The sequence below is a fragment of the Callorhinus ursinus genome, unplaced genomic scaffold (assembly GCF_003265705.2).
Source record: "Callorhinus ursinus isolate GAN/ISIS: 27379988/994484 unplaced genomic scaffold, GSC_fseal_2.0 scaffold23, whole genome shotgun sequence".
Lineage (NCBI taxonomy): Eukaryota > Metazoa > Chordata > Mammalia > Carnivora > Otariidae > Callorhinus > Callorhinus ursinus.
Window position 1 is genome coordinate 19813687 of NW_027397085.1, and position 12987 is coordinate 19826673.

A 12987-nucleotide genomic window follows, 5' to 3' on the forward strand; every position below is an offset into this window, starting at 1 on the left:
GTATGGGTTAGTCCAACCACGAGCCCTGTACGTTCTATGCCGCATCTTGGGGGCTTTGTTCACCTGGATGTGCTCAGTGACCAGAGAACTGACATCTAACCCTTAAGTTCAGCATTACTCTTTGCATTTTTAAGCATGTGCAGTAACAATTCAGCACTCTTCTTGGGCCACCGACCCTGTGTCCAGCCCCACTGTTTGGCCGGGGCACACCTACCAACTCCACCATTGTAGCAACGGAATGGCACACACTGCTTCTGCAAAGTGATGTCTTTCAGATACTTGGGGGCTTTTCGGATCTGCAGACCCGTGATGGCCTGGGCAGTTTCACGTGTGTTCTTAAAGTGAACACGAAGTTTTGAACCTCTTGATTTGCATGATTTCGTAGGGTTTTCTGGGTCAAGCGAATAGCAAGCCATTTTCAGAGGTCACCTCAGGCCGCTTAGGGGAAGAGGAAGAGCAGTGGCTCCTGGGAGAATTCCTGTTTCCTTAATACTTTGATAACATTCTTTCATTATATTTGAATTCCTTTGTAATCCTATGTATACTATTTATGCACTTACACATATTGAGAAGTGGTCCAGATGTTTCACCAGATGCCCAAGGGGTTAATCATACATGCTCATGCATTCACATACACACATACATAATTAAGAACAAAGACAATTTTACCCTAAGGGGCAATGTTCAATTCTGAGACTCTAACTTCTTTTTGAGTCTTTGGTAAAATCAGTCTTAAGAAGCAGGCTTTTTCCACATGCAGAAGAAGGAAACCATTTCCTTACACCACACACAAAAATAGACTCCAAATGGTTGAAAGACCTACACGTGAGACAGGAGTCCATCAAAATCCTAAAGGAGAACACAGGCAGCAACCTCTTCGACCTCAGCTGCAGCAACTTCTTCCTAGAAACGTCGCCAAAGGCAAGGGAAGCAAGGGCAAAAATGAACTATTGAGATTTCATCAAGATAAAAAGCTTTTGCACAGCAAAAGAAACAGTCCACAAAACCAAAAGTCAACCGACAGAATGGGAGAAAATATTTGCAAATGACATATCAGATAAAGGGCTAGTATCCAGAATCTATAAAGAACTTCTTAAACTCACACCCAAAGAACAAATGATCCAATCAAGAAATGGGCAGAAGACATGAACAGACATTTTTCCAAAGAAGACATCCAAATGGCCCAACAGACACATGAAAAGGTGCTCAACATCGCTCGGCATCAGGGAAATCCAAATCAAAACCTCAATGAGATACCACCTCACACCAGTCAGAATGGCTAAAATTAACAAGTCAGGAGACGACAGATGTTGGCGGGGATGTGGAGAAAGGGGAACCCTCCTACACTGTTGGTGGGAATGCAAGCTGGTGCAACCCCTCTGGAAAACAGTATGGAGGTTCCTCAAACAGTTGAAAATAGAGCTACCATACGATCCAGCAATCGCACTACTGGGTATTTACCACAAAGATACAAATGTAGGGATCCAAAGGGGTACATGAACCCTGATGTTTAAAGCAGCAATGTCCACAAAGGCCAAACTGTGGAAAGAGCCAAGATGTCCATCGACAGATGAATGGATAAAGAAGATGTGGTATATATATATATACACACACACACACACACACACACACACACACACACACACAATGGAATATTATGCAGCCATCAAAAGGAATGAGATCTTGCCATTTGCAACGACGTGGATGGAACTGGAGGGTGTTATGCTGAGTGAAATAAGTCAATCAGAGAAAGATATGTATCACATGACCTCACTGATATGAGGAATTCTTAATCTCAGGAAACAAACTGAGGGTTGCTGGAGTGGGGGTAGGGTGGGAGGGATGGGGTGACTGGGTGATAGACATTGGGGAGGGTATGTGCTATGGGGAGCGCTGTGAATTGTGCAAGACTGTTGAATTACAGGTCTGTACCTCTGAAACAAATTATGCAAAAAATGTTAAGAAAGAAAAAAAAACAGAGGAAGATAGCAGGAGGGAAAGAATGAAGCGGGGGAAATCGGAGGGGAAGATGAACCATGAGAGATGATGGACTCTGAAAAACAAACAGAGGGTTCTAGAGGGGAGGGGGGTGGGGGGATGGGTTAGCCTGGTGATGGGTATTAAAGAGGGCACGTTCTGCATGGAGCACTGGGTGTTATGCACAAACAATGAATCATGGAACGCTACATCAAAAACTAATGATGGAATATATGGTGATTAACATAACAATAAAAAAATTTAAAAAAACTAATGACGTAATGTATGGTGATTAACATAACAATAAAAATTTAAAGAAATAAAGAAGCAGGCTTTTTTTTAAAAGATTTTATTTATTTATTTATTTACTTATTTATTTGACAGAGAGAGAGAGAGACAGCGAGAGAGGGAACACAAGCAGGGGGAGTGGGAGAGGCCTGCCGAGCAGGAAGCCCAATGCAGGGCTTGATCTCAGGACCCTGGAATAATGACCTGAGCCAAAGGCAGACGCTTAACAACTGAGCCACCCAGGTGCCCCAGGAGCAGGCATTTTTGAGAGACGAAGACAACTTTACATATCAAAGCAAAGCTCTAGTCCGTCCAGGAAGGAAGCCCCTACCAGACGAGAAATAGGAAAAAGCCCATCAATTCTAGCAAGTAAAATAGGGGGTGGGTAGGTAGATAATGAAAGTAAGAGTAAGGAGCTCAGATGTCAGTGTTCTTGATAGAGCAGTAGAAACACACAGATGGATCTGTGAAACTAGATCATCTGGGCTGGTGACCTACTTCACCAGGCACAGCCTGGGGCAGGTCACAAGCCTTTAGTCTAAAAGAAGGCTCAAGTTCCATTCAGCTTCAACTCCAACATAATGCAGAAGTCCTAACACTGCAATGGCACAGCTCTTCAGAGAAGCCCCACACAGGCAAGTGTAGCATTCTGGGATCCAGAAGTCCCTGGTATCTCAGGGTGGGGAGTGGGTATAGACGTGTGAGGTTGGTCCAAGCCTGGGATTCAGATGAAGAGACTGCTATGCACAGGGGACTTCAGAACCACAGGAAAACAAATGGGACATGAACTTCAGGAATAGGTGCCAATATGATGCCCCAAAGTCTAGGCAAAGCCAGCTGTCCTGCAGAGGAGGCATGAGACCAAAGCAGGCAGTCCAAAGGAGACCAGAAGGCAACACAAAGACTTTCTTACATAGATTCACAATCCCTTGCAGGAGGTTCTTCATTCAGTCATATAAACCCTGCTCATGTACCCAGACACCATCTTAAAAAGGAGGAGAAAGGCAGGAACTCTGGAAGGTGGGCATTTACTCCAGAGAGACTGAATTAGCTAAAAAACACTACAAACCATAGAAAATGAGCTGATGTTAACAAATAAGAGTGCTACCCACCCCCTCCTCTTCCTCAACCCTGCCTGGCTTTCCAGGGGAGAAGGAACTTTTGGAATTGATTGGCTTGATCATAAACTATAAGGATGTTATATGTTCTCTGCACACCTAACTAATACTGTATTTATTTCACCAGTGTCAGAGGTATTACCTTCTAACAAAAAAGCAATAGTAATAGCTTCCAGAATTGATGACATTCACTGTTTTGTTTAGGTTTAGGATTTTTAAATTTGTATATATATTCATATATTTGTTTTATGAAATGAGCATTATCCACAGGGGAAAAGTAGCCCCTGGAAATGATAAATAAGAATGAGGGAGAGCTAGGTGCCTGCATGTTGTGTCAACACTTCCAGCTCTTTCTTGAGAAGTTGCCTTCCTCTGAATGCTACACCCCATCCTTTTTTTTAAGAGTTTATTTTTATTTTATTTGAGAGAGAGAGAGAGAGAACAAGCAGGGGGGAGGGAGAAGCAGACTCCCTGCTGAGCAGGAGCCCAACATGGGGCTCTATCCCAAGACCCTAAGATCATGAGCCGAGCTGAAGGCAGACGCTTAACCAACTGAGCCACCCAGGCACCCCTACTGCTGCACCCCATCCTTGAAGCACCCATTAGTAGTGAAGTCAAAGATTTTTTATCTTGTGCTTTTGGGAAGATGGCAGAGTAGGAGGACCCTAAACTCACCTCGTTCCACAGATACAACTAGGTAACATTCACATCAGCTTGAATATTCCAGAAAAAGACCCAAAGACTGACAGAACAAACCCCACAAACAAAGGTAGAGAAAAGGCCACATCGAAGAAGGAGGAGATGCGATTTGAGACCTAAAGGGATTGGGGCCATCCACAAACAGGAGGGAGCTGGGAGTACAGTGAAAGGCAAGAAACAGACAATCACACTGGGGACTCAAAATGGGGAAGACGAAACCCCATAACATTTGGCTTTGAAAACAAGAGGGGCCTGATTTTGTGAGTTCTTAAAAACAGTAGGACTCACAGCCTGGAATTCTTAAAATAAGGTGTTCGGCTCTAGAAGAGCTCTGTGGGCATTAGGAAGCTGAGTCCTCACCCATAAAGAGGCAGCATGACAAGCAGCCTGAGCAGATACAGTGGAGGACCAGCAGTTTGAAAACCACTGGGTGGCAGGGGATCCTGTGAGGATCAGTCACTTAGGTGTCTGACTCCTGATATCAGCTCAGGTCATGATCCCAAGCCCTGTGTCTGGCTCTGCACTCAGCACAGAGTCTGCTTCAGATTCTCTCTCTCTCCCCTCTCCTTCAATCCCTCCCCCCACTTGTGTGCTCTCTAAATAAATAAATAAATAAAATCTTAAAAATAAAAAAAAAAAGGAAAGAAAAACACTGGTGGCAAGTGGGAGGGAGAGTGATTTACTCATTACAGAGTATGTCCTGGAGAGCTATGGATCTCAGAAAGACACCTCCAGGAACAAAGGAGTTTGTAGGCAAAATTTCCCATCCCGGCCCACCAGCATAAACACGTAGACGCCTATGGGAACCAGTACTTTGCCCACACTCCCTAGCTAACTTGCTTGCACCAAGCCCCCCACCCCATGCTTCAATGTATCTGCCCTTTCCAGTCACACTTGCCTGGTCCTAGCAATGCGGAGCCCCTCCCATAGAAGATCAACACAAACCTCACCAGCACTGCATCTTCTGACCTCTGCCTTTTGCAGAGCCCTGGTCTTGTTGGTGGCAGGCTCTGCAGAAGCCTGAGGCCTTGTTAAAAGTGCAAGACCTTCCCACATGCCTTTTGCAGATCCCCTTAGGCTGGCCAGTACCAATAGCAGCAGCTCCAGGTCTCAATTAGCAAACAGACCAGAGTGTACCTTGTTTAAATACAGGTCACAAATGTCGGGAACCAAACACTACCCACAACAGGCACAGAGAGCCACTGCAGACAACTGAACCAAAGCAAAAAGAGACAAGAACATAAGACACATGCAACACCCAGAAGAGAAACTCCCTGAAGGACTAGGTCTTTGGGAGCAGGGGACAATGCACTGCAGGGTAATTCAGGACCTCTTCTTCCTAAAGCCATTACCTTCAAGAACAGGAGACATAGCTGACTTACTTTACACAGAGAAACAGACACAGACAGTTACAAAAAATGAGAAGTCAGAGAAATATATCCAAGTGAAAGAATACGACCAAACCACAGAAAAGACCGAAGCAAAACAGACATAAGTAATATGCCTGATAGAGAATTTAAAAAACGATCATAAAGATATTCATTAGACTGGAGAAGAGAATAGAGGACATCAGTAAGACACTTAATTAAGAGATAAAAAAGAATCAATCAGAGATAAAGACCACAATAAATGAAATTAAAAATACACTTGATGGAATAAGTAGCAGGCTAAACGAAACAGAGAAATAATGACCTGGAAGACAGAGTAGTAGAAAGTAACCACACTGGGCAAATGAGAGGAAAAAAATTATGAAACTTGAGAACAGTCTAGGGAACTCAGTGACTCCATCAAGTCTGAAAAAAATACTCGCATTACAGGGAGCCCAGAGGAAGAAAATAGAGAAAAGGGGGCAAAAAATTTATCTGAAGAAATAAGAGCTGAAAACTTCCAAGAGGCATAGAGTGCCCTTTGTAGGTCCAAGAGGTACAGAGACCCACATGGAACATTCTCCAGAATAGATCACATATTAGGCTGCAAGACAAATCTCAAAAAATTCAAAAAGATCGAAATCATAGATAACATTCACTTTTTTCTGATCACAACACTATGAAACTAGAAGTCAACCACAGGAAAAAATCTGGAAAGACCACAAATTCACAGAGGTTAAATAACATGCTACTCAACAATGAATGCGTCAAACAAGAAATCAAAAGAAGAAATAAAAAATTACATGGAAACAAATGAAAATGAAAACAGAACGGTCCAAATCTTTGGGACACAGCAAAAGTGGTTCTAAGAGGGAAGTTTATAGCAATACAGGCATGCTTCAAGAAGCAAGAAAAGTCTCAAATAAACAACCTAATCTTACACGCAAAGGAGCTAGAAAAAGAACAACAAATGAAATCCCAAACCAGCAAAAAGAAGGAAATAATTAAGATTAGAACAGAAATAAATGATATAGAAACTAAAAAACAGTAGAACACATCAATGACCAGGAGCTGGTTCTTTGAAAAGATCAGTAAAATTGATAAACCTCTAGCCAGACTCATTAAAAGACGGGGGGGGGGGCTCAACTAAACAAAATCACAAATATAAGAGGAGAAATAACAACCAACACCACAGAAAGATAAACAAATGTAAAAGAGTGTTATGAAAAATTATATGACAACAAATTGGACAACCTAGAAGAAATGGATAATTTCCTAGAAACATAAAACTACTAAAACTGAAACAGGAAGAAACAGAAAATCTGAATAGATCCATTACTAGAAAGGAAATTGAGTCAGTACTCAAAAAACTCCCAACAAACAAAAGTCCAGGACCAGATAACTTCACAGGAGAATTCTACCAAACATATAAAGAAGAGTTAATACCTATTCTTCTCAAACTATTCAAAAAATAGAACAGGAAGGAAAATTTCCAAATTCATTCTATGAAGCCAGCATTACCCTAAAACCAAAACCAGATTAAGACTCCACCAAAAAAAAGAAAACTACAGGCCAATATCTCTGATGAATATAGATGCAAAAATCCTCAACAAAATACCAGCAAAGTGAATTCAATGATACATTAAAAGAAGTTGTTCACCATGATCAACTGGGATTTATTCTAGGGTTGCAAGGGTGGTTCAATATTCTCAAATCAATCAGTGTGATACATCACATCTATAAGAGAAACTATAGATGGGGTAGGGTGGGAGGGATGGGGTGGCTGGGTGATAGACATTGGGTGGGTATGTGTTATGGTGAGCGCTGTGAATTGTGCAAGACTGTTGAATCACAGATCTGTACCTCTGAAACAAATAATGCAATATATGTTAAGAAAAAAAAAAGAAGAAGATAGCAGGAAGGGAAGAATGAAGGGGGGGAAATCGGAGGGGGGAGACGAACCATGAGAGATGATGGACTCTGAAAAACAAACTGAGGGTTCTAGAGGGGAGGGGGTGGGGAGATGGGTTAGCCTGGTGATGGGTATTAAAGAGGGCACGTTCTGCGTGGAGCACTGGGGGTTATGCACAAACAATGAATCATGGAACACTACATCAAAAACTAATGATGTAATGTATGATTAACATAACAATAAAAAATAAAATAAAATGATTTTCCATTCCACATGAGCTTATTAATGGAGCTACATTTGTCTTGCCCTTACTGCTTGGAATATGGCAAGAAAGCAATATTCTTATAGAGATATTGGTGTATAAGAAGAAAAAATTCCTATTCCTTCTACCCTCGTAGGTTCTGCAGCTAGGGCCTTATAAAATAAAATAACAAAAAACAGATTAAAAAGAAAAAAACAGTATATTAATGCATGCAGCACACATCATGCAGGAGAAACCTCAATAAAGAGTAATCCAAAGAGGTGGTTAGATCTTGGGCTCACATAGCGTCTTAACAAAAACCCAATAAATTTATGCAGAAGAGACAGGACAAAGGAAAAGGAATTTAGGTTTCCAAGGGTAGCAAACTGCAGGAAGGTAAATACGTGTGGGAAAATAATGCAGTAGGCTTCATTTCTGCATCTGTTGAATCTTATCTGCCTCCACATCAAAATAATCCCCATGTCAAAGTAGCATATTTTGGAATGGAATATTTTAATCCCTTACCCTAGTATTACAGAAGAGATCTGTGATAAATAAAATGTGCATTCAGAAGTATTTCCAGTGCTCGGGCACCTGGGTGGCTCAGTTGGTTAAGCGACTGCCTTCGGCTCAGGTCATGATCCTGGAGTCCTGGGATGGAGTCCCGCATCGGGCTCCCTGCTCAGCAGGGAGTCTGCTTCTCCCTCTGACCCTCCCCCCTCCATGTGCTCTCTCTCTCTCTCTCTCGTTCTCACTCTCTCAAATAAATAAATAAAATCTTTTTTTAAAAAAAGAAGTATTTCCAGTGCTTATCAATATCTCCCCTTCTTGGACATACAGCAAGATTTTATTTTCTTGCCCCCTTGAAATTAGGCATGGCCATGTGACTTGCTCTGGCCAAATGAGTGAATCATTTCAGTTCTGGTGCATGATTCTCCTTTCTCTCCTTCCTGTGTTCATGCACACCCTGCAAATCCATGCTGAGATGATAGTGTCTTAGGATGGTAGAGCCTTCATCAGTCTGGGCTCCTGCTTGCCTCCTGCTGTTTTAAACACTGAGATATGGGGCTTTTTATTTTTACAGCATAAACTACTTTTCCTGACTAATGTAAAAAATAGACAGTCTGCTCTGAAAATCCAGGATTCTAAGACTTGGGAGAAGAATTCATTTTATCAGTAGTTTTCTCTCTTCACGTGTCCTCATGACATTCGAATTCTGCATATGTATCTCAGGTCATTTGAGATTAGTTTTATCACAATTAAGTTTAGGAGGAACTGGAATAAGAAGGAACCAGATGAATAAACAATATTAGGCTTCACTTTGACTTACTTGCTTTACTTACAATTACATTTCTGCCTGTTATCTGGTGTGACCCTGCACGTATGAACTGCTTTTACTTTACATAATGGAACCACCACTATTCTCAAAGCCTATACATCTATCATCCTCTCTTTCCACTTGTTGGAAAACAGGGTGCTGATTTTAAGCCTTATCCATTATCTCTAGTTAGAGTATCAGCTCTTCATCTGAAGACTGTTACATGTGATAGAGCACAAAGGGCACTTCATTTCTGTTATATTTTTTATAAAAACCCAGGAGTACTGGGTTTTACTTGAGTACTTGAGCAAGTACTCAAGAGTGTTAAGGTCATGAGAAACAAGGAAAGACTAAGAAACTATCACAGACCACAAGAGACTAGGGAGATATGATAATGCAATGCAATATGGTACCATGAATTTGATCTTGGAACAGAGAACATTAATGAAAAAAACTAGTGAAATCCAAATAAAGTCTGGAATTTAGTCTACAATAATGTGTCAATATCACTTTCTTAGTTTGGGCAAATGTATTATAAGATATTAACAATGGGGGAAACTGGATGAGGGGTATACAAGAACTCTCTGTACTGTCTTCACAAGTTTTCTATAAATCTAAAACAATTCAAAAACAGAATTTTTATTTTTATTATTTTTTTAAAGATTTTATTTATTTATTTGTCAGAGAGAGAGAGTGAGAGTGAGCAGTAGGCAGAGGGAGATGCAGGCTCCCTGCTGAGCAGGGAGCCCAATGCAGGACTCAATCCCAGGACCCTGGGATCATGGCCTGAGCCAAAGGCTGACATTTAACTGACTGAGCCAACCAGGTGTCCTGCAGAACTTTTATTTTTTAAAAATAGACACCTGAAGGATAGATTTACCATTTGTGCCTATCTATCCTTCCCCCACATCTTCAAAAAAAAAAAAAGCCATAACTATATTCCTATGTTTCTAAAAATTACTATTTCTCCTACATCTTGAAATAAGGGGAAATATTCATTAACCTTCCTCTAAGAAACATAAAGAGAATATTCTTGCTTATGAGAGAATTTCCCACATGCAAAAAGAACATTTTTCAAAACTCATTGTTCTTGATTTCCCTTCTTCCCTATATGCTCATATCACCTAGAGCTGTTGCAAAATTAGTGTTTTGAAAAATGTCTCGAATGAGAAGAAGGGCAGGGCTGATTGAGACCTAGGGAAGGATATTCTAAAAGGGAAGTCAGGTGGAAACTGGAGCCAGTTGTTGTAGGACATGGTATAAGTAAAAGGTAATAAGAAGAGAAGAAGCCAGAGATAGAAGACAGAAGAGGTAAGTTGAGCAGAAGGGTGAGTTGATAGGAGCCATGATGCATATAACTTCAACTGTAAATTGCATAACTGGGACCAATTTTTGGTCTCTGAGCTGGCCAGGAGAGGCTAGATGAGACAGAGAGATATAGGCCTACCTGCCCATAGTGTCTATAAAACTCCTAAGCACCACAGGTATACCCTAGGGGGCTACAAGTCAGGCCAAGCCAGGGGAGAGGTCTGGAAGACATTATCTGTGGATTATGGCGGCCTCTTGGTCACCCCCAATTACTACATGTTACGGTCTTAATTATATATGGCCAAATTCATAAGTTGAGGCCCTAACCCCCATTACCTCAGAAAGTGACTCTATCTGGAGACGGTTGGAGACGGGTTTTTAAGGAGGTAGTAGTTAACCCGAGGCCATTAGGGTAGGCCCTAATCTAATCCTACTGGCATTCTTAGAAGAGAAGGAGATTAGGACACACAGAGGGATGACCATATGAAGAGGAATCAAGAGGAATGTCATTTATGCACCAAGGAGACAGGTGTCAGGAAATCAACACTTTGGACACTTTGATTTTGGACTTCCAGTCTCCAGAACTATGAGAAAATAAATTTCTGTTCTTTAAGCCACTCAGTGTGTAGTAATGAGAGCCCTAGCAAACTGGTACATGACGTGATGCCTTCTCTACATTCAGAGTAACCAATCCCCACTTTTCCTCTCTGGTCTTTATTTTTTTTAATATAAGATGCAATCAAAGTAATGGATAATAAATCTGCAAGGATTTTAGGATATTAGGCCCATAGTCTTAAATTGGACCATTGTAAAAATGTGTTATTTCATCATTTCCCTTTATATCCTTGGAAATTATTGAAAATACTGTGAAAGTCGTATATTTTTGTTTTTATGTGTGTGTTTTACATGAAACGACTGCTCCTAACACAAAAACCATTGAGATAAGAACTTACTACCACACTAAAACAGTGGATCTGGGCCTTTTGGGGGGTCATATCTCCCTCTGAAAATATGATAGGACATCTTGCCAAATTTACACACACATATGTATACATCAACATGCACACACCCATCCACAGAAATTCAGGGAGTTCACAAATCCCTTTTTGCTCATCCACATATGCCCAAGCTCCAGGAGTCCCTTCGCACTCAGATTCACAGTTCTTGTCCAAAGAAGTTAGTAAGAATCACATAATCCGTAAAAGGGCACCTGTCAACCTACCTGCCAGGCTGAATTTGTAGAGTAGAAGGAACATCCACAGTGCCCAGGCCCACATCGTCCCCAAGTTAATGCAGGCAGGCTGAGGAGAGAACTGAAAACGTCATCAGTCAAAAGTTAGTTTCCTATCTCTTTTAAACAACTCTATTTCCAGTGATAGACTCTGGGGGTTTTAAGGAAGAATCCTTTTTTTTTTTTTCTCTTATTTTATATTTTTGGCTATCATCACATAGATCCCTTTACAATTACTTCATCAGCCCCAGTCATCATTTAATTTGTCCATAATTCATTTCACTATGTAATAGGAAAAGTACACCAGCCACCAAGAAATAAAGTACTATGAATCATATAGATCTGAGACCATAATCTGGTCTCTGCCTCAGGCCCTAGCACTATGGCCAAATGGAATGACTCCTAATTTCCTCAAAGTGCCATGGTATTTCACATCCCTTATTCCTCTTATTCCTCTAAGTAAGTACCTACTGATACAAGATAGACATACAATATTGTTAATGGAATTAATTAGAACAAAAAGGCTACTGACTATCTCATCCCACAGAGAGATGGTGGGATAATCTAGAGTTAAAGCAAATGTAAAAGCAATAACTCATTTCCGAAAAAAAAAAAAGGACTCCAAATTTCATCCAACAGATCATTATGGGAAAAAAGAAACAGTTCTCAACAAAATAAATTATTTGAGAAAAAAATCACATGCATCATTTCTGGAGAAAACCACCAGGATAAAATTTTCTCACCAGGATAAAATTGAAACACCTTATTAATTGAAAATGCCTATGGCAATAAAGCAGAATGAGAACTTGATTTAAATGAGTATAAAATAAAGGGAAATTTTTTAATTTTTTAATGAAGAATAAGTGTGTTCTTCAAAATTAATCGTTAACACCAATAGTATTTGTCAGTGCCTAATTATTCAGAACATTGTCTTAATTTTCTCCATTTCTTAGCTAGAAGACATAACTTTATAGTAGTCCTAAAAGCATTCTGGAAAGGGAGGGAGGTCCAACCATGAAAACTCTATAAAATCTATGAAGCTCAAATTCTCAATAAATAAATAATTATGGATGTGAAAGCTAAAATTGTTATTCTGACATGGGGTTTTATTTTTTAAAATCTTATCAATATTAACTGTTGAATAAAACATTTTAAAATTAATGGAAATTACTGCTTGCCTCCTTTAAAATGAGAATACTCATCTATTATTTGTGAATTTTAAAAAAATCCTTCTCAAAAAAAAATCAACAGTGTTAAATCATACTCAAAGACAAAATTAGAAAAATTGCAGTAGTTGGAGAGGGGCATTCTAGAAGATGACACTGCCTAAGTGTTCTAGCCCTGGCCCCTCTTTGAATCAGCTGGTAACCTCAGGTATTCTCTTATTCATTCAGTAGTGTCCCAGCCATACATTAGGTGCTTGGAATAAAAGATGATCCTGTCCCCAACTTCACTGTAGTTCAATGGTTTTTAACAAGGAGAAGGGAGTCAGAGGATGGGGAAGATGCCAAAGTAAGCTACTGTTACT